Here is a 24,401-nt window from a genome sequence, read left to right on the forward strand (position 1 = left end):
CGTAGCAGCAATGCATACAAACAGAGCATACTGCAGTACGCACAGGCATTTTAATAATTTTTGTCTTGTATTTTTTTATTTGTTTTAAATATTTTTGTATTTTTTTTTTTATACCATCCATTAATTTTCCACTTACTTTACTATTTGTTTTAAATATTTTTGTATTTTGTTATAATATTTTTGTATTTGTTCCAAATATTTTTGCATTTTCTTATACCATTTTTGTGTTATGTACTAATATTTTTACATAGGTATTTTTGTCAAATAATAATGATTGGTAATTAGTAATTTTTGTATATTTAAATATGTTTGTACATATTTTTAGTATTTGTTTATATTTGGTTTTTGTCTAACATTTTTTTTTAAACATGTTTGTATTTTTCAATTAACTATTTTGTGTTTATCACCTAATATTTTTTGTTTTTATATTTGTACTCGTGTATTATTTTCTAAGATTTTGGTATTACTTGCTACTAGGGCTGCACAATTATGGACAAAATAATAATTGCGATTATTTTGCAATGACTATATTGTGATCACGATCATTCTTCATGTTAGTTATCTTTATTTTTACGGGACTACTTTTCAAAAAACAATGTCACAGTTCTCAGTGCAAAATGAATCTTTAAATAATCATAAATGATAGATAATAATCCAATCCATCCAACAACAAAAGAAATCTCCTTTAGCAAAGGCTAACTGAATACAGGGAAATATGCTATTACAAAGTGCTACCACGAATTACAACTGAATGGAAGCAAATACAGTGAATGCATAAAACATTAGGCTGTAAGCACAGACTTTTCATTTGTCAAGTACCGGTAAATCTCTGTTGTTCTGCTCAACCACTGGTCAGTCATGCATGGTCACAAACGGCAAAGAACTCGAGAGTTGCGATTTCCTTCTCTATTTACTCCCGGGGGTCTTTCATTGCAGTTAGGCCAGCCGAAAAGTTGGAAGTCAAGGCAGCCGCTACGACGATGCTGAGAGGGCCAACTTCAAAATAAAAGCTACATATGTTACGACATTGGACGTCAATGCCATTTTAAGCTTTTATTTTGAAGTTGGCCATTATTGAAGCATTAACCATAAGTTCGCCCCCTGGTGGCTGGCTGACTAGGTTGCGGGCACTGCTGCTAATTAAGCACTTTTTGCCTGCAGCAGTGTCCGCATTTTCAATGTAAAAAAAAAAATTATAAATAAAAAAATCGCCAACGATCAGGCTCATTTAAACTTGGCAGCCAAACTCGCAATCACGATTCCAATTTGATTAATTGTGCAGCCCTATTTCCTATAATGTTTTATTTTCTTTTTAATATTTTTTTCATTTTTGTCTAACATATATATTTGTTTAATCTTATCCATCCATCTTCTGTGCCGCTTGTCCTGACCCTTCACTCGGAGGTGAGCTAGCGCAATCAGTCTCCAACCTACGGCTCCAGGGCCGCATGTGGCTCTTTCATCCTTCTGCTGTGGCTCTCTGTGACTTCGGAAAATAAATAATGAGGATTAAATTTGTTTCTATTTTAGTGGTTCATTTTTCTAATGTAATTCTAAATTTGAAGATTGCGGTGCTCTTGTAACGTTAAAATAAAACGTTTACATTTTTTGGGCTGCTCAAAACATGCGTCAGAACCGCCAATGTGCAACACTTACCACCTGATTTATTGAGCTATTCAACCTCCGGTAGATAAGCCATAGATATATCCAAGAAAGGAGACATTTCTCAAGAAAACAGAACGTTTAATGATGACATTAGAAACAAACATCGCTCACGCCTCACAGATGACAATCGGCTATGAAAATGAAAGTGACGCCACAGCCCTGATGCGCCAACGTTGTACGCTGAGGTTCAGGAGCAAACAAAATAAATAACACATTTGAATCTCATTAAACAGGTAAAATAAAGATTTTATTTGGCTATTATTTTGCAAATCTATATTTTACATTGTTATGTATTTAAGGTTGCAGACGCCTGAGCTACAGCACTTTGGGTGAGAGGCGGCGAGGGACACCCTTGACTGGTCACGAGCCAATCGCATGCTCTACTATTTTAGCTGATTAGTACAGAGTTGACTGCAATACATGTCAAAGGTGACCCTTTAAAAGAGTCAACTATTGCAGAGTGTACTTCCAGGAGGGGGAGTTGATTTTCCTCCCTGCTGTGTTGATAACACGGAACGGGGTGGGGCGGGGGGGGGGGGGGGGGGGGTAGTGCGGATGGATGTACCAGCAGTCACGGCTTTCAGGAACACAAAAGCAAATTAGTGACGCTAAACACATTCGTTATCTGCCACTTAAGCCCCCTTTTGCTCGACAAGTCCACCTACGATACTTCCTACAGTGTGTGGATTGTGTACTTTGAATGGGATGCCAAAAGAAAAGTACTCGACGGCTATCAACCTTCTTTAGTTCTAGGCTAAATCGCAGAATCACCTTTAACTATCTGTTCGTGGGTAAAACTGTAAAAGGCTGCACAGGTGACTGTGACTTTTTTCATTGTATTTTTTTCCCATTAAATATGACTCTACTATTTTTTCTGTATTTCTCAATATTTTGTATTATTTTGCTCAAAGAAAGTTGAAATGCATTTTTTCATATCATTTTCTCATCTAATATTTTGCAATTGTTTTCCAATATCTGTGCATCAAAATGGTTGTATATTGTTGTCAAATTTCTGTATTTTGTTCTAATATTTTTAAATTGCATATTTTTTGACATTCATGTATTTTTTTCGCAAACATTGTCCATCCATCCATCCATTTTCCTTCCCGCTTATCCTGACAAGGGTCGCGGGCTGGTGGAGCCTATCCCACCTATCTTCGGGCGGGAGGCGGGGTACACCCCGAACCGGTCGCCGGCCAATCGCAGGGCACATAGAAACAAACAACCACTCGCACTCACATCCACACCTACGGGCAATTTAGAGTCCTCAACCAACCCACCGTGCATGTTTTGGGGATGTGGGAGGAAACCGGAGTGCCTGGAGAAAACCCACCCAGGCACAGGGAGAACATGCAAACTCCGCACAGGCGGGGCCGGGGATTGAACCCCGGTCCCTCAAACTGTGAGGCAGATGTGCTAACCAGTCGTACACCGTGCCAACCAAAAACATTGTAATGTTTGTATTTTTGTCTATGTTTTTACTTTTGTGTAGTATTTGTATTTTTTTATAATGTGACTAATCTTTTCTAATGTTTGTATTTTTTGTTAATATGTGTGTTTTTCTCAGATATTTAGGTTTTTATTTTTTGTCTAATATTTTTGTATTTTTTGTCAAATACTATTAAATATATATTTTTCATATTGTGGAATTTGTTCTATTTGTTTTTATGCTTAGTTGTATTGTATTTTTGTTAAATATTTATTTTTCCTGTTACAGTGGAACCCCGTATATGTGCGGTTTGGCACCCACGGATTCACATATTCACAACCCCCCGTTTTTCATGGAAAACGCTTATTGGCGGTATATTCCTGCTTATTCAAAAATTCTGGGGGTTTAAATTTGTTTTTTTCAATGCAATGTAATGGCGTCAATTATTTGTGGATTTTTGCTATTGGCGGTCGGGCGGTCCCTAACCCCCACGAATAGCAGGGTTCCAATGTACTCTGTAATTTTCGAATATATTTCTGTTTCCAGTCTAATATTTGTGTATTTTATTTTTTAAAAATTTTTCCTCTAATAGATAATTTTTTTAATATTGTGGTATTTGTTCTAATATTTTGGTTTTGTATGTCTTTTTTTGCCAAATGTTTGTATTTTAGTCAAAAGTGCTTTTCAAATATCCATATATTTATGTCAAGTATTTATTTATTTTAAAATCTTTTCAAGTATTTACTTTTTATCTTTTTGTATTTTCTTTATTATAATTGTGTACTTTTTAAGTTTTGGTGGGTTTTTTTCTCTAATATTTTAGATTTTTTGCCATTGTTTTCTATGGGGGTTTTTTTGTCTAGTATTTTTGTCTAATGTTTTTGTCGAATATTTTTATATTTTTCGAATAATACCATTGTATCTTCCGCTTAAATACGCTGCATGTCTTCCAGTAGCGCTCAGTGCTGCCCGGCATGCTGTGGCACAATCTGGTACTACACTGAAGGCGCACAACTCTTAATTCAGATTTGGGTGAATACAGTAAAAATCCATAAAAAAAATAAAAAAAAGCTGCTTAAAAATTGCGCAATATAGCGGGGGGAAACACTGGCATTACAATAACTCATCAAAGACAAGGACGTGGTCCCGGTGGCCATCACCTGGCTCAAGAAGCTGAGCAGCTGCTGTAATTGATGCCACCATCACACGTCAGTGGCGGCATCCACCAGCAAAATGGTTTCCAGGTCGGAAGAGGAAATGAGAAGTTTGATGACACTCTCTCCTCCCGGGAGAAAGGCAATTACGCGCCGTAATGAGAGCACAACGAGCGGAAATGGACCCGGCGCAAAAGACGCGCAGTCGTTTCATTCCGCCGGATCGTGACGCAAACAGTCTTCCCGCGGACGAACTGTGATTTACTTCCACGTGTGCCGCAAACCTGCCGTTGAACACTTTGAGTAAATGGACGCCGTCGTAACGATGTCAACAAGCGCCGCATAATGAATCCGCTTCCTCCACTACTGTAAACAATAACACAACCACAGGCAACCTCCCATGAGCAACTCGATGAACTCACTCGCACAGAAAATCGGAGAACTCATCCTGCCGTAGGTAAAACTGTCACCATCACAGAATCTGCATTAGCTGTCTGTTCCTGAGTAAAACTATTGCCATCAGTTTCTAAAATACTTTAAGTTTTACCCTGGAATGGAAAGTTAATGACGGTGACTTAATGGTGAAAGTTTTCCCCTGGAGTGGACAGAAGGTTTTACCATGGAACTGACAGTTAATGAAGGTTTTACCCAGGAATAGACTCTTGATGAAGGTTCTGCGGTAAGGAAAGTTTTACCCCAGACAGGACAGTTGATGGCAGTTTTACCCTGGAACAGACAGGGAATTAAGATTCTACAGTGGCGACAGTTTTACCCTGAGCCGAGAGCTGCAACTAATGATTATTTTAATAATCTATTAATCTGTCTATTTTTTCCATTAATCGATAAATCGGATGAAAACAGAACATTTTTCATTTCCACCCCTCTATTCAAAAACAGGACTGTATTTCAAATCGACAGTGCAGAAAATGCACAAACATAAATTGATTATGATTTATGGTTTGGCCCTTAACATGTCAGAAAATGGGCAAAAACGTTGATCATTGCTTTCCAAAGCAAAAGCAGATGTTTGCAAATATGTTATTTTGATTACACAAAGATCAAATCAGTCTGCCTTCATGGACAATTGTCATATCTGGGATGATTTAGTGTTAAGAGGTGGAAATTCCGAGGATTTGGACAATTTCAAGTGAAACAAGGTCGCTAAACGATTACTAGATTATCAAAATAGTTGTCGATTAATTCGATAATTGTTGCAGCTCTACCTGCAACTAACAGTCATTTTTAGCCTACAACTAGACATTAAACGAACAGTTTTATGTTCCAGTGTAAAACCTTCATAAAATGTCCGTCCCAGGATCAAACTGTCCATTTACTGTCAGTTCCGGGGTAAAACTTTCTGTCCACTACAGGGTAGAACTGTCAGCATCATAGAACCTTTAACCTTTGTTAAAAGTCAGTTCCAATCCAGATGAAATGAGTTAATTTACTGTCCATTCCAGGTCATTCATTAACTCTGTTTCAGGGGAAAACTACCACCATTTTGGAAGATTTATTAATTGTCTGACTTCCTAGGGTAAAACTGTCATCAAGTGTCCAGTCCAAAGTAAGACTTCCGCCATCATTTAACCTTCATTAGCTGTCTGTTCCTGGGTAAAATTGTCAACATCATAGTACCTTCCTTATACGTCAGTTCCGGGGTAAAAACCATCCATTAATTAATTGTTCCTGTGTAAAACTATGCATTAACGTTCCATTCCAGTGTAAAACTGCCACCATCGCAGAATCGTCATTAAATGTCTACGGCTGGGTAAAACTGTTCCGGAGTAAATTCTTAATTAAATGTCTGCCCGTGGGTAAAACTGTCACCATCATTATGTGTAACTGTACAGCAAACACTTTAAAACCTACATAGAAGTATAAAAATCAATGAACTACAAAGTCAAGACTATAAAACCACACAGTCTTACCCTAAAAAAAAAATAATAATAAAAAAAAAAAAGAGTGTGGCTTAACTTTGACGGAGTGGGGGGGGCCAAAGAAGAAGCCAAATATTCGCAGTTTCTCCTTTGATGCTCGCTGACCTAAAGTCTCAACTACATGAGATTGCGCAAGTTTAAGGCATATTTTACGCAAAATAAATGGAGTCCAGCACTACTATGTTATGTACACGTTGTAGCAGAGTGACGTGAGGTTTAAAAACATATATATAAATATATGAATAAATAAATACATAAAAACAATTAACGACCTTTCCAGCTCGGTCCTCGGCTTTTCACACACATTCCTAAGCAGCGGACGCACACACATGAATACCCCGAAAAAGATGACACTAAGCCAGCCAGAAGCAGCAGTCAGTCACCTACCGGGCCAAAGGAGCATCCGCATCTGCCGAAGGAGGCGAGCGAGGTCTCGGTGCGTCCAACGCCCGCTCAAACCGTCCCAAGTCGCGGTCGCCGAGTGTGCTTCGTCCCGCCGAGCGCGCCCCGGCTGCGAGCGATCAAATTGTCCCCGACTTGAAGCGCGGCGTAACTATTTAGTTACACTGCAAATGGAGCCGAGGCTCGTCCTGAGGAGGCGCCGCGCAGTGATTGACAGCTAGCCCGGACCAATAGGAGCGAGGCTTCCGCGTCGCTACGGCCAATCGGGTGGCGGCAGAGAAGGTGAGCTGCGGGGAAGTGGGCGGGGCTTTTAGACCGCCCTCTTGTTGGCTTGTATCCCTCCGCTTTGCCTCGAGTCGCACGCTGTCCCAACGTTTCACCAGTTAAACTAACTTATTTACGCCAAGTGTCGGTTTAAATTACCACCAAGACTTCTTAAAAACGCCGTCAAAGTTGTCGACAAGCTGGCTGACTGTGACTGGCCTTAACGTGGACCCTCGTGTAGCCATTTAACAGCAGCCATAGCGACACAACTAATGTTCGTGATTTATTGCTACTTTCCTCATTTTCAGCATGGTTACATGCAGGGCTAGATGGATACTATGCGTTTCAATGTGGCGCACGAGCGGCCAGTTCTACCTTCGAAAGACGTGCGTTTCGGAAGCGACCCCACGCACTACTTTGTCAGGTGGATGAACACTATGTTTACAGCGAGCAAGGCGGGGGAAGTTGACGTCACGGCGGAGGGAGGAGAGGGGGTGGTAGCGTGCGCTCGTGACAGTGCAGCACGTGCGCGCATCCAGCAATAATAACGACTTGCATATTACTGTATTTTACAATAGGACTTATGAACAAATATGACTCAGTTTGGAGTGGAAGCAGCTTTGTCTAAGGTGACGTCATCCTCGAGCTCGTTTGCGGTCGTGGTGACGTCAACGGCAACTAGGCTCGAGACAGCGCGAAAGTGATGCAGTGAACCCGTTTACAATCCAGACCGACCAGTTTAAAATTGTGATGTAGAAAGACCATATACATTTCTTATATAGTTTTACCCGTCCGACACACACGTTCGAATACATTTAAACGTCTTAGAGCTCACTTAAATGTATTCAAACGCACTTTTTAAAGCTCGCTTGCACAGTCCTCCAAATAAGAGGCTTAGCGTGCCTGCTTCAAGCTGTGTATTTGTCACCTTGAGGTTTACTGTAAAACTGACATGTAAAACAAAAGAGAATTAAACATTGTGTAATCAAACAAGAAAATTATTCACCAAACCTAATAATAATGAAGCTCCAATAGCTTACATCTAACGCGCAATACAAAACGCCATAGACAGACTAACAGACATTTAGATAGGTGTTACAGTATTTTTAAACTGTGAAAGAACTGCTACTTTAACACACATGGAGGAGCAACACATACAAACAGAGCCTAATAACAATACTCGCAGGAATATATTCTGCTTTGTGGAAGTGACCATTACTGCAGCTTCGTTGGGGACCTTCTCCGCCTCTTCTTCTCACTCTTGATTAATTTGCATCTCTTCCAGTAGACCTCAGTGCTGCCAGCTATGTTGTAGCACAACGTGGTGCCATATTGAAGGCACGCAACTCTAAATTTGGACTTGCCTGTATGCTGTCAAAACCCATGAAAAACAATTGCTTGAGAAAGCACAATTGCCTGTATCGCTAAAACACCCAAAATCCAAACACTAATGACATGTGGACCCTGAAACACGACCACCTAAATGGCAACTGCTTGACTAAACTGGCCTTACAGTGAGGGTTAATAGTGCCACCTGTTGTTGTTTTGGCATCCAAATTGAACATGTCTTCATACAATAATTGAGTGGTTTTTTTTTTTAATGCTGGAACTCAGTCAAATATTGTATTAAATACACGTCTGTACAGTGTAAGAGTTTTGTACTAGTGGTGACACCAAAGACGTCGGAAGGAGGATTACACACTTTGTGTTTTGTGCTTTACATAAGAAGATTACGCCATGGATTTCCATTGCTGCAGTCAGCTGGACGCTCATTCCCACAGCTGGGAACGAACGGCGGTCAGCTCCGGGGTCATGGAAATGCCACCGCGAGGAATGACAACAAACAGTGGAAAAGCTGTGGAGACGTACCGGAACGTAGGAACACCATCGAAAAATCTACCTTTAGAAAGATACAGTAGTTATCAAAAAAAAATAATCTATGCACCCCTGTTGAAATGCCAGGTATTTGTGATATAAAAAAAAAAAAAAGCAAATGAGACCAAGATAAATAATCTCAAAACTTTTCCACTATTTATGTCACCTATAACTTAGGGGTAAAAAAAAAAATATTTTCCAAGGGGAAGTGACCGTGATAATGTGGTTGCACAAGTGTGCACACCCTCATATAAATGGGGGTATGGCTCAGTTCTGAATAAACCAATCCCTTGCAAACTCATGTTTAATGGGAGTTAGAACACATGCACCACAATTTAAAGTGCCTCTGATTAACCCCAAATGAAGTTCAACTGTTGTAGTAGGCTTTTGTTGCTTTCTCGAAGAAGCCTGAAGGTTTTGTGCAAATACTGACTTCTATTCCAAACTGTTCATAACTCCCTCCAACTTCCTTTGTACCCTCCTCCTGACTGATACCTTTAAATAATGCGATCCGCCTAACCCTGTGGAAGCTCTCGGCAGACATTGGCTTGTGCTGTCAGATGTGACCACAAAAATATCAGCAAACGCCTACGAGAACAGCTGAACTTCCTTTGGGGTTAAGCAGAGAAACTGTAAATGGTGGTAGGTGTGTGTTGACTACTATTTAACATGAGTTGGAATGTGATTGGTTTATTCTGAATGTAGTTATAAGCGGGTGTGCACACTTACGCAACCACACAATATTGATTTTTTTTTCTCCATAATATTGATTTCATTATATGATTGCCATGTGATAGTAGTGGTATTAAGATGTAAATGTATAACCAATATAATGCAGTTGTGTTGTGTACAACTGATTGACAAGAAAGTATGAATCAAATGTATTTCCAATGATGTATTTCATTTTAGTTGAGTGATTTTTGCTGCTTTGAGGGAAAAATAGCTTAGATAAAGTTAGTGTTAAAGCGTCAACTTGCAATGTTAATTCCCTGTTCAAATAATATAATCCGCATTTAACTTGTCATAGTGCATTTTTACAACCAAACTGTTCCTATTGTTGCATTAAACAAGTCAAAAGATAAACGTGTGTTGCTGCTGATCTACCAGATTACAAAAATGCACACAGTAACTTCAACGCAATCGTTTAACATTATATCTGTATTATAAATGTACTGTACTACTAACTGTTTTTCTACACAATAATTCGAAAGAGTTGTAGTAATATGTCACTCGCGCACGTCGGCTTCACAACTGTATGTAATCTGGCGCCCCCTGTCGTAAAATCTGTCTCACTGGCTGTAAAATTACTGTATTTGTTTGTAATTTCATTGGAATGGATGGAAGACTTAACTGCTCGTATTCACCCTTCAAGTTCTTCCAAAGTCGTTGGTTTGGTAGAATAGACTTGCTCCTTTAATCATGGAACATGCACAAAAATAATTGAGAAAAATATGACAACATATGAATAAATTATAAGTATTTTAAAATAGGGAGTTACTTTTCGATCGCCCTGTATTTTTTGGAAACTTAGGAAAAAATTCGCCCCCAACACCAGTTTTACCGATCGACATCAAGTTTGGTGGTCATGTCTAGCATATCAGGATGTGCAAAAACGACCCATGCTGGACATTGAACAGGAAGTCAGCCATTTTGGTTTGAAGCAGCCACCCTTTTCCCTCCTTTTGCTTAAAGTTCCTCTCCACCACACTCAAAAAGGAACTTCCCCAAAGTGTTTCCATTGATGAGACAACCGGCTCAAATCCGACCTCCGATCGGTGGAATTATTTGATGAAGCCCAATCATTTTGTCTACGTCCCCACAAAAACGAACACGCTGATGAATTTGATGCGTGTTTGTTTATCCAAATGAGAGACTTGAGATGAGATTCTCGCCATTTGGGATGTGGAGACAGATTAGTGACACACATGCGCACGCACGCACGCACGCACGCACACACACACGCACACGCTCGTGAGTGTCATGGCATTTCCTGGCACTAAGTCTTTAGAATGACTTTTTCACGCACGCACTAGGACATACGCTTGCTAGTACTGGGCCACATTTTAAGCTCTTATAGCTCCAATCATGCTCATCATGTTCATATTGTACTGTATTTATGAATTTTATTTAAAAATTCATTTTATTTGTTGAAATTAGCCTAGTACTGAGGGGCCGGCCCTGTTTCGTGCAAGTAAGCCACTGCTCACCCAGCGCCATGAACTGCTGGGCCGTCTTTTCTCACCCTAGCGACAGGAACGGAGCTATAGGGCGTTACGGCAAGGCGAGTGGGTTCTATTTGCAGAAGCAGAACAAAACGGGGTGTGGACAAAAAAAAAGTAAGCACCCATAAAGACAACGAAAGCATTTTCACTTCTTAGAACACACTGTGTGTATGCGGCACGTCACCAACTTCATCAAGTACTGCATGTGCCGCTGTTTAGAAATGATCGATGCAGCTCTGCTTACCTTTTGGCTTGGACGTGACGGCATTTCACACAAATGTATTCTTGCTGTCGCTTGGAAGTATCTCTTGATCTTTGCTTGCCCAACCCAAGCCATGGGTGGAGATAGTCAGACATATATATTACTCTTATTATAATGATATTGCAATCTCAATACAATGTCATTACTGTGATATCTTTGTTATGACTTTGTTATTACAATGTTAATATTATGCCTTTACTATATCATCAAGCCAAAATTACTGTTATGACAATGTTATTATTATGGTATCACTATGGTGTGACTGTTATTACTATGGTATTATTATGATATTACTATGTATGGCTATGCTTTTACTATAATAGCACTATTAGAATTACAGTATTAGTATGTTAGTTACATTTTACTACTCTTTTTACTTTGGTATCACTATGGTATTACTGTTTTATTACTATGGTATCACTATGGTATTGTTAGTCGAATATAATGACTATGTTTTTACTATGACATCACTATCATATCACTCTTATTCTAAGTTTTTTTTCTATAACATGGTAGCATAATGACACTATGTTACTACTATGATTTCACTGATTTTACTATGGAATCACAATGGCTTTACTGTTTTAACGCAGTGTTTTGCCTTTTCATATTATTGGAATATGCAGAAAGCTGCCTTGAAATAAATGATCTAAAATGAGATTTTGGAGGGGGGGGGGCCTTCCTTTTTTCTTGACGATAATAAGCAATTAGCTGCACTTTAGTGCTAGTAGCATGTTAGCCAGCAGGTGAGCAATTAGGTTGACTCTTCCGTCTGTGTTTGTGAGACCTGCAGCTCCTATTGTGCTCTGCCTCAACAGCATCCCTGCGGCTGCCTAGCAACGCAGACGGTCGCCATGGCAATGGTGCCAACAAACGCCCCCGCTCCTCTCCTCTTTTGCCCGGCCCATCAATTAGGACTAAAGTGCGACCATCGCAATGAGCCATGTCACCCGAGGAAAGGAAAGGGGGACAAAAGGTTGGCTGGTAGGAGGGCCTAGAACAGCGACGTAAAGTGAGGTTCATGGCTGGTGAGCCACTGACATTAAAGTCAGATTTACAAATTTATAAACCCAACAGAGTGGCTTATTTTACAATCTTGATGGATCTACCACTAGGTTTGAAAAGAGCGGGTTATTTTCTGACCTGATGTTTGAAGCATATCTTAAATCTCCAGCGTTGGTCTTTCTTTATTAATTGCATCCCGTTTCAATTACTAGTCCAGTTTTGATCCATTTTTAATGTTCGATATAATAGGTTCAATGTTTGGCTTTCATTTGGAGCAAAAATTTTCAAGCTGCGTACTTCATTTTGGAATTGCAGCTAGCTACGTCTCTGCGTAAAAAAAAAAAAAAACGGCAGCAATGTCAACCTGTGTGCTCTCGTACGCCCCCTTCAGTGAGGCAGAGTTCTGCCTGCCTCACCTAACGCTTTTTAATCTGCGGTTTTATGCGGTCAGCATAACGCTGATTTATGACTGAGCTTCAGGCTCTCCACAGTTCCAGTAAAAAAAAATTAATAAAAACAAAAAAAAGAACAATTAACACACAAATGTACTACAGTGTATTTGAGACTTTCGGCTTAATTACATTTCATAAAAACTTTTTTTTAATTTACATTCTCGTTGATTATGACTAATTGTTTTATATTTAAATCAGACAATACACTTCCATATTTCTTTATTGAAAACGTAACAAAATTGTATTTTTTTTTAGGGGGTGCTGGAACGGATTAATGGCATTTCCATTCATTTCAATGCGGAAAGTTGATTTGCGATACAAGTGATTTAAGTTACGATTGTGGTTACGGAACAAATTAAACTCGTAAGTCAAGGCACCGCACTATGTAACGCCTAAATATTAAAATACATTAACCCAGGGGTGTCCAAACTTTTTCTTCCAAGAGCCATCCATCCATCCATTTTCTCTCCCGCTTATCCTCACTAAGGTCACAGCCTGCTGGAGCCTATCCCAGCTATCTTCGGGCGGGAGGCGGGGTTACACCATGAACCGGTCGCCAGCCAATCGCAGGGCACATAGAAACAAACAACCATTCGCACTCAAATTCACACCCACGGGCAATTTAGAGTCAGCAATCGACCTACCACGCATTTTTTTGGGATGTGGGAGGAAACCGGAGTGCCCGGAGAAAACCCACCCAGAACATGCCAACTCCACACAGGCGGGGCCGGGATTTTAACCCCGGTCCCCAGAACTGTGAGGCAGCTGTGCTAAACAGGTCGGGCACCATGCCGTCTTCCAAGGGCCACTTATAGAAAAATCAAAGGAGTCAAAACAAAAACAATCCATCAGTGTAAGTAAAGCTCTGTGAAGCAATAATATATATATATATTTTTTTTTTCTGACGTATGTAGTTAAAAATAAAAAAAGCAAAACGTCAAAGATTTTTCAGAATTTTGGGGTGGCCAATGTCCTCGTAGCAGCAAAATCACATCTCCACATTTACAACCATAACAGCAGTATTCTGTACCAAAGTGATCTCAGCGTTACACTTTACCGAATGATGTGTGATTGGTTGAAAAACAAGGACATGAAAGAAGAGAATGAATGTCTTCTTCTCTTCTCCTACCTTGCCACGCAGTCTAAAAAGGGCCTTCTTCTGGAAACGCTCACCCGCCAAAACATAAGGAACTCAATGTTACACTGGGGATGGATGAACGCAATGATTCTCAAGTGTGGTACAACTTACAAGTGCCACTAGTGGTACGCGGGCTCCCTCTAGTGGTAGACAAAAGATTAACTGAATTAAATACAAAGAAAATTTGAACATGAAATACAATCATAGGTGAATGAAAGTTGTGGCTATGCATAAAGCCTCTTTAAACCTTTTTTAAAATCTACTACAGTTTGGTCCGCATTGCCGGCAGTAAGTCGGACTCGTTTCCGGTGAGGGTTGGACTCCGCCAAGGCTGCCCTTTGTAACCGATTCAGTTCATAACTTATATGGACAGAATTTCTAGGCGCAGCCGAGCCGTACAGGGGGTCCGGTTTGGTGGCATCAGAATTGCGGTTCTGTTGGCTTCATCGAGCCGTGATCTCCAACTCTCACTGGAGCGGTTCGCAGCCGAGTGTGAAGCGGCTGGGATGAAAATCAGCACCTCCAAATCTGAGACCATGGTCCTCAGTCGGATAAGGGTGACGTGGCCTCTCCGGGTGGGGGATAAGATCCTGCCCCAAGTGGAGGTATCTTGGGGTCTTGTTCACGAGTGAGGGAAAAATGGAACGGGAGATCGACAGGCGGATCGGTGCAGCGTCTGCAGTGATGCGGACTTTGTATCGGTCCGTTGTGGTAAAGAAGGAGCTAAGCCGAAAGGCGAAGCTCTCGATTTACCGGTCGATCTACGTTCCTACCCTCACCTATGGTCACGAGCTGTGGGTCGTGACCGAAAGAACGAGATCCCGGATACAAGCGGCCGAAATGAGTTTCCGCTGCTCCTCCGCATTGAGAGGAGTCAGATGAGGTGGCTCGGGCATCTGTTTAGGTGAGGTGTTCCGGGCACGTCCCACCGGGAGGAGACCCCGGGGACGACCCAGGACACGCTGGAGAGACTACGTCTTTCGGCTTGCCTGGGAACGCCTCGGGATCCCCTCGGAAGAGCTAGAAGAAGTGGCTGGGGAGAGGGAAGTCTGGGCTTCCCTGCTGAGGCTGCTTCCCCCGCGACCCGACCTCGGATAAGCGGAAGACAATGGATGGATGGATACTACAGTCCATTTTTACTTTTCATGTACATTACTTTTTCCCCCTCCAATACTGACAGGTAAGGCCCATGGCAGATTAGATTGACATGGCAACACAGATGCTGAATTTTGACTGGACAAAAAAATTCTAACAGGCGTACTGGAAGCAGTCCCGCCAAGACAAATGCTGCCAAATGAAAAAAAATAAAAAATCAAAATAGACTGGTGTGAATAAAATAATACATTTTCATGGAACATATTATTTTCGGTTTGTAACGTAGCTCAGTGCTTCCAGCAGAAAAAGGCCTCGTGTCAAAATCAGATTTCCCTCACGTTTTACAGTTGAACTTAGTAGTAACAAAGATAAGCCACGAGAGGGAAATAAATATGAAGTTCCTGCAGTGACACTTATTTTCCTGTAGATGGCGCTCCGTGTCCGACTTTATGAACTATGCTTCTCTCACGATGCAGCGCGAAACCTTCATCGTCATCAAATCAGAACCATCCATCTATTTTCCATACCACTTCTCCTCACATCGTTCTATTTGAAAAAAAATATATATATATTTTTAAACTCATCTACTAGTCTGAAAAGCTAACATACTTTATCCCGTTTTTTTTTTGTTTTTTTTTAAATCCATAAGCAACCAGTTTAATTGCATTTCCCTTATTAGGCTTTCATTACGACAGTTATTCATGCTCGTTTATGTAATGACATGCGAATACATGAATTCACTCCCTTGATACTTCACCAGGTACACATAAGAAAGATAAAAACAATCTCTAATGAATGCAAATATTTGAACGATATACGAATTCAGACTTATATACTACACACTGAGAGCCCTTCCTAATATTTTGTCACCTTATTGATCAGGCCGAGGGGGTCAAAATATTAGGAAGAGCTCTCGTGGGTACGATTATATTGAACATGAATTGTGTGTAGAAGATGACATGCATGGGGTTAAAAAGAAGCGATTGGGATTCATGTGTGCAATCTATTGATCCGGTTTAATCTATAGATAGAGATCCCATAGTAATAACATAGTGATTACATAGTAATGCCCATTGTATCTCGGACCAAATGTGAGGTAACGAAAACGTACATTTAAGAAGTAACATGAACAAAAATAAATACATTATTATCCAATAAAAAAAATTCAGATGGCATTTTTCTTATTTTTGGCGCCATTTCGTCACCTCCATCATGCCTGTCTCCGTCATTTTCCTCCTCCTTTTTTTCTCCTCTTCCTGCGTGAGAGCAGAAGATTGTCTCGTTCTTTCTTTCTTTTTGAATTTCTTTCTTTCTTTTTTTCTTTCTTTCTTTTTCTCCTCGTGGTTAGACGTGCGCCTGTTCCTGGTATTCGCCACCCCCCCCCCCCCTTCCCAAAAAAAGAAGAAAAAAAGTCTCACTTTTAATTTATGTGCATATTAATTGCTCCCATTGAAACTTGCATCGTGGGATACAGCATGCAAATGTCTGTGTGTGTGTGTGTGTGTGTGTGTGTGTGCGCGCGCGCGTGCGGCTGTGGTGTGCGCGTGCGTGACAAATTTCTCATCGTGAGGATATTTCACGTATTTCGTTTATTTTTTTTAAAAATGCCCAACTGAACCTAAAAAATAACGACAAATGATCTCCCTTATTAGTATCAATAAAACGTCATCAAGTATTTTAGACATTTTAGAGAGTGATTGTTTGATTTGAACAATGTGTTGTTGTTGTTTTTAAAAAATGTATTTATTTTCAAATGAACAATAGTATAAGACAAGTCAAGGCTTAGAGCAACAATTAACCTAAAACATGTCAACATGACCTTCCTATAAAACGTCATAAATGTACAACTAAAAGATGAAATATCAAACTTGTGGAAAAAAGACACGATGTTTAATAAATGACCAAATATGACGTCATCTCTGCTCTGTCGACATTATAAGATTTTCTGTAAATGCTGCAATTTGCAATTGCTGCTCAATTTCCCTCACATTCGTATTGTTAATTACAATTTTAATTCATTCATGTCGTCTGGCCTCATTTGGAGCTAAAAATAGAATCAGTGCAGGTTGAATATTGTCGGTGAAAAAACATATTTTGGTTTCCCTCTTCATCTTATGATGGTGCCTGACCTACTTTTGATGCAAATAAGCGTTCGACATTTCCGGCTGAACGTTCATTAATGACTAATTAAACTGCCGCCACTTCCTGTAGTTCGTCACGTGATCGTCGCACCTGCGCCCGCGTGCGTCACAGTCATATGCAAACGAGATGGGGAAAAAAACAATCGCAAAAAAAAAAGAAAATGTCATTTTTAATGATAAAAAAAAAATTAAATAAAAAGCTTAATCCCATAAATATAAATTGCGGTCACTTTCTTTATTAGCTCCACAATAGAATTACATCAAATATGGCACAATGTATGAAACATTGTGCCTTTTAACAAAATATTAGTAATTGTTTGAGTGGTATTAAATTAACAATATGTGCATTATTGTCTCATTGGTCAAAATATTAGAGACAGCTCTGAGTCTGTATGAGACAGTAAAGTGACAAAAAACTTTGCACTAATAGCGTAACAATGTTTGCTATTTTGTCTTTGTAATGAAATATAATTGTGTGTGTGTGTGTGTGTTTTGTTTTGTTTTTACATATCTCGTGAAGTGATGCTGGTGTACCTAATGAAGTGACCGGTGAGTGTTATTTAAATTCTTCTTGCATCCTGCAAAAAGACGTCAAATATAATAAAAATATGTATTTAGTCGTATTTGCACGCTTTTCAGTCGAGATAATGACCATTTAGAGGGAGCTAATTTAATTTTTAATGTCGAAATGAAAAGGAACGAGTGAAAGTGCTAATTTGCTCTCTAATGCGCATGTGCACGATAATAAATGATTACTCATTAATTTGACATGAAGACGCTCAGAGGCCATAAAAACGCATAAACCTTTGGAAATAACATTTCCTATAATTGTTTTTTTTTTGGTGAACTCGTCGTCAAAAAGTCATCACATTCAAAAAGAAAATTATCTTTAATTAAAACCCCATCTTGAATTATTCATTTATCATTATTTTCACAATTTTGGCCGCATTAAAAAAAAAAAAAAAAAAACAACAACAACCATGAAAATATTTGTCAACCAAAATGAATGAATTAAAGAAAACCTTTAATGAACATTTTTACTGAGTTAAAACGATTCATTTAGATGAAAATGTTGCTTTAAGGCCGTAATAATCGTCAATATCACACACACACACACACACACACACACACCACATTTGAGCGCTGCAAAGAGAGAGAGAGAGAGAAATAAAAAAAAAAAAGCTGCTGCGACCATGCACGACATGTTTTCTCCCTCATTAGCATATATGCAAATGACTTTCTAATTGCGGTTGTAATCACTCCGTGTGGCGTGGGATATTTTTCACGCCGCCATGTTGGCTTTGCATGTCGTCGCACTTTCATTCTCCCCCCCCCCCCCCCCCCCCCCCCCCCCACACACACACACACCCCTCTCCCCCCATCCAAAAAAAATTAGAAATCTTCTTTATTGTGCTTATTTGACGATTCAATTTTGGATTATTTTGATAGCCTCGGGCACGCACGTGGTCATTCGGTCACCTTTGGGGTTCCCGCCAAAAGAAGGAACGCTTTTGGATGCAAGGTGGCGAAGGTGAGAAGGTGAGAAGACAAGGGGGGGCTACACTTTTTTTTTTTTTTAAATTGAGGTGGGGCACGAGCTGCAAAATAGATGCTTTTAATTACGTTTTAAATGTGAACCACTCGCTGCTTCCTGCTTAATCGTCTATTGAGTGTGAGTGTGTGTGTGTGTGTATGTATGTGTGTGTGTGTGTGCGTGTGCGTGTGTTTGCGCGTGTTTGACACCGCGGACAAAAGCAGTGCACAGCTTTGACTTGCAGAGCACGTCTCGCGCACTGGGACGCTTCCAGAGCGCGTGCACGCGTGCGTGCGTGCGGGCGGGCGGGCGGGCGGGCGCGCGCGCGCACAACAGGTTGCATGCAACATCCGAGGTGACGTTTCCTCGTTTCACAGCATTATGATGACATTTTAAAGAGATAACGATTACCATAATTCTAATAATTGATAGGATTTTATTTTTTTAAGTTTCATGTATGTTTTCAATATTCGTATGTATTTTATTATGTACATGATACATTTTATATATGTAATGCATTTATTCAATCAGTTACATAATTAATTCAAATAGTATATGAGAGATGTAATATGTATATATTTTTTAAATATGGAGTATATATATATTTTTTTTATAAGGGAATAAGTTAAAACATTTCAGTTCCGTAAGTGTGTGTAATATAGTTATAGTTTACATTTTAATTGAGTAGATTAGATTTTAGTCGATGAATTTACAAAAAAAAAATCATCCAAGGTATGTTTTATACATACATATATATATATATATATATGTGTGTGTGTCTATGTGTGTGTGTGTGTGTGTTTCTAGTAACTGAATGCATTATTATGAAAGCAATAAAAAAAAAAAAAGGATTTTATTGACATTTCTGCCACTTAACAACCAACAAAGTAAGGAAACTGAAAATATAGCTGCCTTGAGTTTCCTTTTCTGTTTCAATGCCGCTTTAATGTGAAATTAGTTACCAATAATAATAATAATAATAATAATGACTCACTGACTGTGAAGTATATCAATTAGCAACGCAAAAAAACAATAATTCCCTCATTCATTCTAGTGTATGCTGATGATATGGTCTGTGATCAATTTGGATAGAAGATATACAAACATTTTAGCGTTAACTCGACAAAAATGTGAGAAAATGAATTGAAATTCGGTGGTATTAATTGCATTGTTACAACGGAAAATGCGAAACTTGAAGCTGGAAGGCTTTGATGGGTTACGAAATGTGAAATGAGTCGGTAATTCTGAAAAATGTGTCTTCATTTGGGAATTCTAACTGCGAAATGTAAGAATTTTGGGAATGGGATTAGTTCCTAAGATAAATGAGTTTGGAGTTGGAATGGTTTGAATTACTAAAGAACTATGGAAGGAAGTAACGAGAAATATCTTTTCATTTTTGAATTTGACAGTGAAAGCGTGGCCATTTTTGGAATGGGAATAGTATTCAAGATGTCCCCTGAATAAACGGAACTGTTTGCAGTTGGAATCGGTCAAGAAATGTGTACGGAAGAGGTAGATGTCGAAAATTTCTCATGATTTGAAGATCTTCTGATGAAAAGTTGGGATTTTTTTTGGGGGGGGGGGGTCTCCCAAATTGTACTTGATGAGCCGCACAGTTGGAAGTCGGAATGGTGGAGAAATGTGGACGGGAGGAGTTAATGATGTCAAAGTGTCGAATTTGTTGTGGCGCCTGCTGCTCCGGATTTACACCATTCCCATTCCCTAAAAAATTGGGCCCCGCATGTTGACGTTCAAATATCTGGTAGTTCTTTACTACGAAACTTTAAAAAGGCTTCATGTCATTTACTCATGAGTTACTACAGACTCCTCATTAACAAGCCGCTACAATCCATTCGTTAACGACATTACACTTGCCAAATAGTGAGCTGTGCTGCTAAACAGTCTTCCGAGGTTCCAATTGCACCTTATTTGATTTTTTTTGCACAGGTGGAAGAGTACCAAACTACAATTCCTGTATTTAGACCAGGTAGTTATTTATAAATGCTAAAGGGAAAGCATTTTGTTGAATTATTAAAGGCTTTGCTGCTTTTTATGATGGGTCGAACCAAATTTCTCGAAGGCCTTCCTCTTCCAAGATGTAAGTGCATGTTTGTGTGCGTGTGCGTGTGCGTGTGTGTCACCCATACTGTATGTGTGTGTGTGCGTGTGTATGTGTTTGTAGCATGGGCACTAATGAACTTGGGTGGTGGTGCTGGTCCGTCTCGGGTTCCCATGCAGCATGAAGAGGGAGAACGAGAGCGATGGTTGTGGGATAATGGGGGGGCTACTGGATGTACCCCCATTGTACCCCCCCCCCCCCCCCTACCCCCGCCCCCTCTATCCCATTAAGCACCTCGGAGCGGTGGTCTTTCCCAAGAGGCGCTCGGGGCCTGCCGCCTGCCTAACCCGCCGGACGCGGTAACCTGGCATCGGCGAGGGCGCGCGCACACACAGAGGCGCCATTTAGAGGCCGCGCCTCTTTCAGGAAAGCATTTGGGGAAAAGAGAAGGGGAGAGACAGAGAGAGACCCCCGACAACAAAGTCGTGTGTGTGTGTGTGTGTGTGTGGGAGGGGGCTGACAAAGTTGTCTCTTTGGCAGTCGAGCCTCCTATTGAAGCGGTAATTTATTCAAAGGAGATTTTTATCCCCGCCATGTGATTCTTATGATAATGGGGTGGTGCATGCCTCCTTTTTGGACCCTTGTCTGCGGCTCCGGGCTCGGCGGTGACACTAAAAACTGATTTGCACGCTCCCCCCGTCCCCCCCACCAAAAAAAAAACAAAACAAAAAAAATCCCACCACCTCCTTATCCTCTGCCACATTCCTGGACTCCCGTGTGCATCCCACGCTCACACCGAGTGCCACGCACGTGCAAGCTCCAGCCGGGAGACTCTGGGCCCGCATGGTGTCAAATAGAGATGAGCTTCTTCGCCGCTAAACCGTGCTAAGATTTCTCCATGAGGAGTCGTTGAATCTTGAATCTTCAATTGAACACTTCATGTACAATACAAAATAGGAGCCTGCAAGGGAAATAAAACACCCGTTGCAAGATATTAAGAATTCCAAATAGGAACAATCCATTTGAATGAATCGAATGAGTTCTAATTCAACATACTCAAGGTGGCGAGAGGAAAATTGGCTGCCCTGCACACGTTGGGAATCCGACGGCGAATGTGCATATACACCGAAGTTTTGCGGACAGTAAGAACATTTCTACACGATACAAACGAGACGAGGCAGACTCGATCCAAAACTGGACTCAAGCGAATAGCAGCAGGGAAGCAAAAGTCTTCTCGTGCGCTTAAGAACCTGGCTGATTGTTTGTGGAGGTCAGGTGTGCGCAGGAGGCTCCGCCCTTCCACGCTACCCAGGCGACTGAAAAACAAAAAAAACAACACAACGAACAGACAAACGGAATCATGACAGACAACAAAGAAAAGGAAGTAGGCAACAACGACGGAGACTGAACAAGACAACGGAAAAGAAGACAACCAGGAAAAGTACGAAGAAGAAGACAAAGAAGGCAAAGAAGGCGGAGGAAACAATGGACACGAGTGTGAAAATCAAGAAGACGCCAAGAAGACAAAGAAATAGACAGAAGATAATGAAGAACCAAGACGACGGCGGAGACGGAAAAGAAGAAAAGGAATGAACAGAGAGCAGAAAACAAGAGGACGAAGAAGAAAATGAAGACATCGTAGAAGACGAGGTCGGCTAAGAAGGCGATAAAGAAGACGACAACAAAGAGTATGAAGAAGACAATGAAGAAAAAGACATTGAAAACGACAACGAAATAGACAAAAAAGATCACGACGACGACATTAAAGATGACAAAAAAGAAGACAAACAAAGAATGCGGTGAAAGCAAAGACGCCAACGAAGAGGACAACGAAGGACAGCGTGAGCAAGTCAAAGAGGAGGAAGACAAGTAGAAGAAAAGACAACATGGAAAACAATGAAAGAGAAGAAGCCAATGAAAAAGAAGACGACGCCAATGAACAAGACCACACGGTCGACAACTAAGAAGACGACAACGATAAAACAACGATAACAAAGCAGATAACAAACACAACAATGACAAAAGACGACAACAAAGACAACCAAAAGAAAGACGTGAAAGACGACAATGAAGGAGTGGATGAACAAGACAATGAAAAAGAAGAGTATGAAGGCCACAAAGACTCGGAAAACACTGAAAAAGACTACGAAGTACACAACCAAGAAGACTCAACTCGATTTTCAACTCGATTTATAAAATTCGATTTATAAAGCACTTCAAAAACGTCCCGCAGCTGAAACAAAGTGATGTACATTGCAAAACCAACATCAAGCACACGACAATAAAACATTACATCATTTGAAAACAAGCAAGGTTAAAAAAAAAATGGTGTGTTGAGGGCCTGTCTCACTGGCCTGGAGTCTCCAGGCGACTTGAGTTTCCGCTGGTCCTGGAGACTAGCCAGCGACTAGCTATTTTGGTGACGATTGTTCGCGGTTTAGTGACATTAAGCTACGTTAAGGTTTTTCTCTATAGTGATGATTTAGAAGAGTCGCCAAAAGGTCTAAGGTTCGATTTCGCCGCGACTGCCTGGCGACCCAGCTAGTCTCCAGGAGACTCCAGGAGACATCTCCGCAACCAGCGGAGACTCGAATTGCCATCGGGTCACCATCTAGTCTCCAAGCCAGTGAAATAAGCCCTTAATACCCCCGTCTCACGGTTCCGGAGACTAGTTGACGACCTGATGGGGACTCGAGTCTCCGCTGGTTGCCAAGATGTCATTTTTCATGTCCCTTAAAGGTTTCGGGGCCGTCACAGAGACTAATTCTGTTCGCAACTGGGGAGGCGTCTCCGGGGGGGTCTAAAAATGGGTTTTAAGGAGGGACAGTGAGATCCAATGTACACCATGAGTTCATTGCATGGTATCAGTGACAGAAAAAGACCTATCCCCTCTGAGCTTCCGCTTTGACTTCGGTACCTCCGCGAGCAGCGAGTCAGCTGACTTGGGGCATCGGGCAGGAGTGTTGGGATGGAGCAACTCCGAGATGTAAGGCGGGGTGAGACCATCTCGAGATTTGAAACTTAGCCACAGCTGCACTGGAGCAGTTAAACGGAAGCGTGGCCGCCATTCTGCGCCTACGGCTCCTCCCGCCACCACCAAACATCCAAATTCTCAAAACATGGCAGACAAGCAAGAGTTCCTGCCGGCAGCCGAAACAACAGATTTCGACTTCTATTATGGTAACGTGTTGTTCGTACGCCGTAGACGCTCTACACTGCCCCCTATAGTCTGGGAGAATATCAGCTAGCAGCAGAGGCAAAGTATAAACGCTGCAATAGTTGAGTCGGTCTGATTCCGCACGGAACGTCCACGCATCAAGCAAGCTTAATGAGGACGAACGCGCCAGAAAATGGATGGATTGAGGTTTTATTCTGCTGAGCATCCAAGAGCTGCGTCACGTTGGGAGGGAAGGGCTACCCGGAAGTGACCTGCGTGACGTCACGCACCGGGCGTGTCCTTGCTCGAGCATATATATGTATATATGTTCTTGGAGCAGCCATGTCCAAGTTCACAGTGCGTGTGATGCGCGCGATGGATGGAGAGCGCGTGGGAGCCGCCAGGGGGAGTCGGAGGGGGGGGCAGGAGGAGGACGAAGGTGGGGTGTTGATGGTTTCTTTTGGGGGTGAGGGGCAGAGCCAACTTGGCAGGAAATAACGGGTCTGCTGCTGCTATTGGAGGACGAGGCAGCGGCGGGCGTCTGAGTGGAGGGACGCGTCACGCACGCACACGCACGCACCTACGTCACGGCCTGGCGCGGCCGTCAAGA

General features: G+C 41.2%; 1 protein-coding gene across 5 annotated transcripts in view; it reads right to left on the reverse strand.

Moving 5' to 3' along the window:
• mef2d (myocyte enhancer factor 2d) overlaps positions 1–7,074 on the reverse strand; it is a 106,861-nt gene extending 99,787 nt beyond the window's left edge. For 2 of the 5 annotated variants that reach the window (XM_061776795.1, XM_061776796.1), the window contains exon 1: positions 6,573–6,863. The gene's annotated coding sequence lies outside the window, so the exon portion shown is untranslated. Of the gene's footprint in view, positions 1–6,572 lie in introns of all 5 variants that reach the window. The other 3 variants (XM_061776798.1, XM_061776799.1, XM_061776797.1) reach the window with 3 other exon arrangements.
• Between the last annotated feature and the right edge of the window lie 17,327 nt (positions 7,075–24,401).

This window comes from Phyllopteryx taeniolatus, chromosome 6 (assembly GCF_024500385.1).
Source record: "Phyllopteryx taeniolatus isolate TA_2022b chromosome 6, UOR_Ptae_1.2, whole genome shotgun sequence".
NCBI lineage: Eukaryota > Metazoa > Chordata > Actinopteri > Syngnathiformes > Syngnathidae > Phyllopteryx > Phyllopteryx taeniolatus.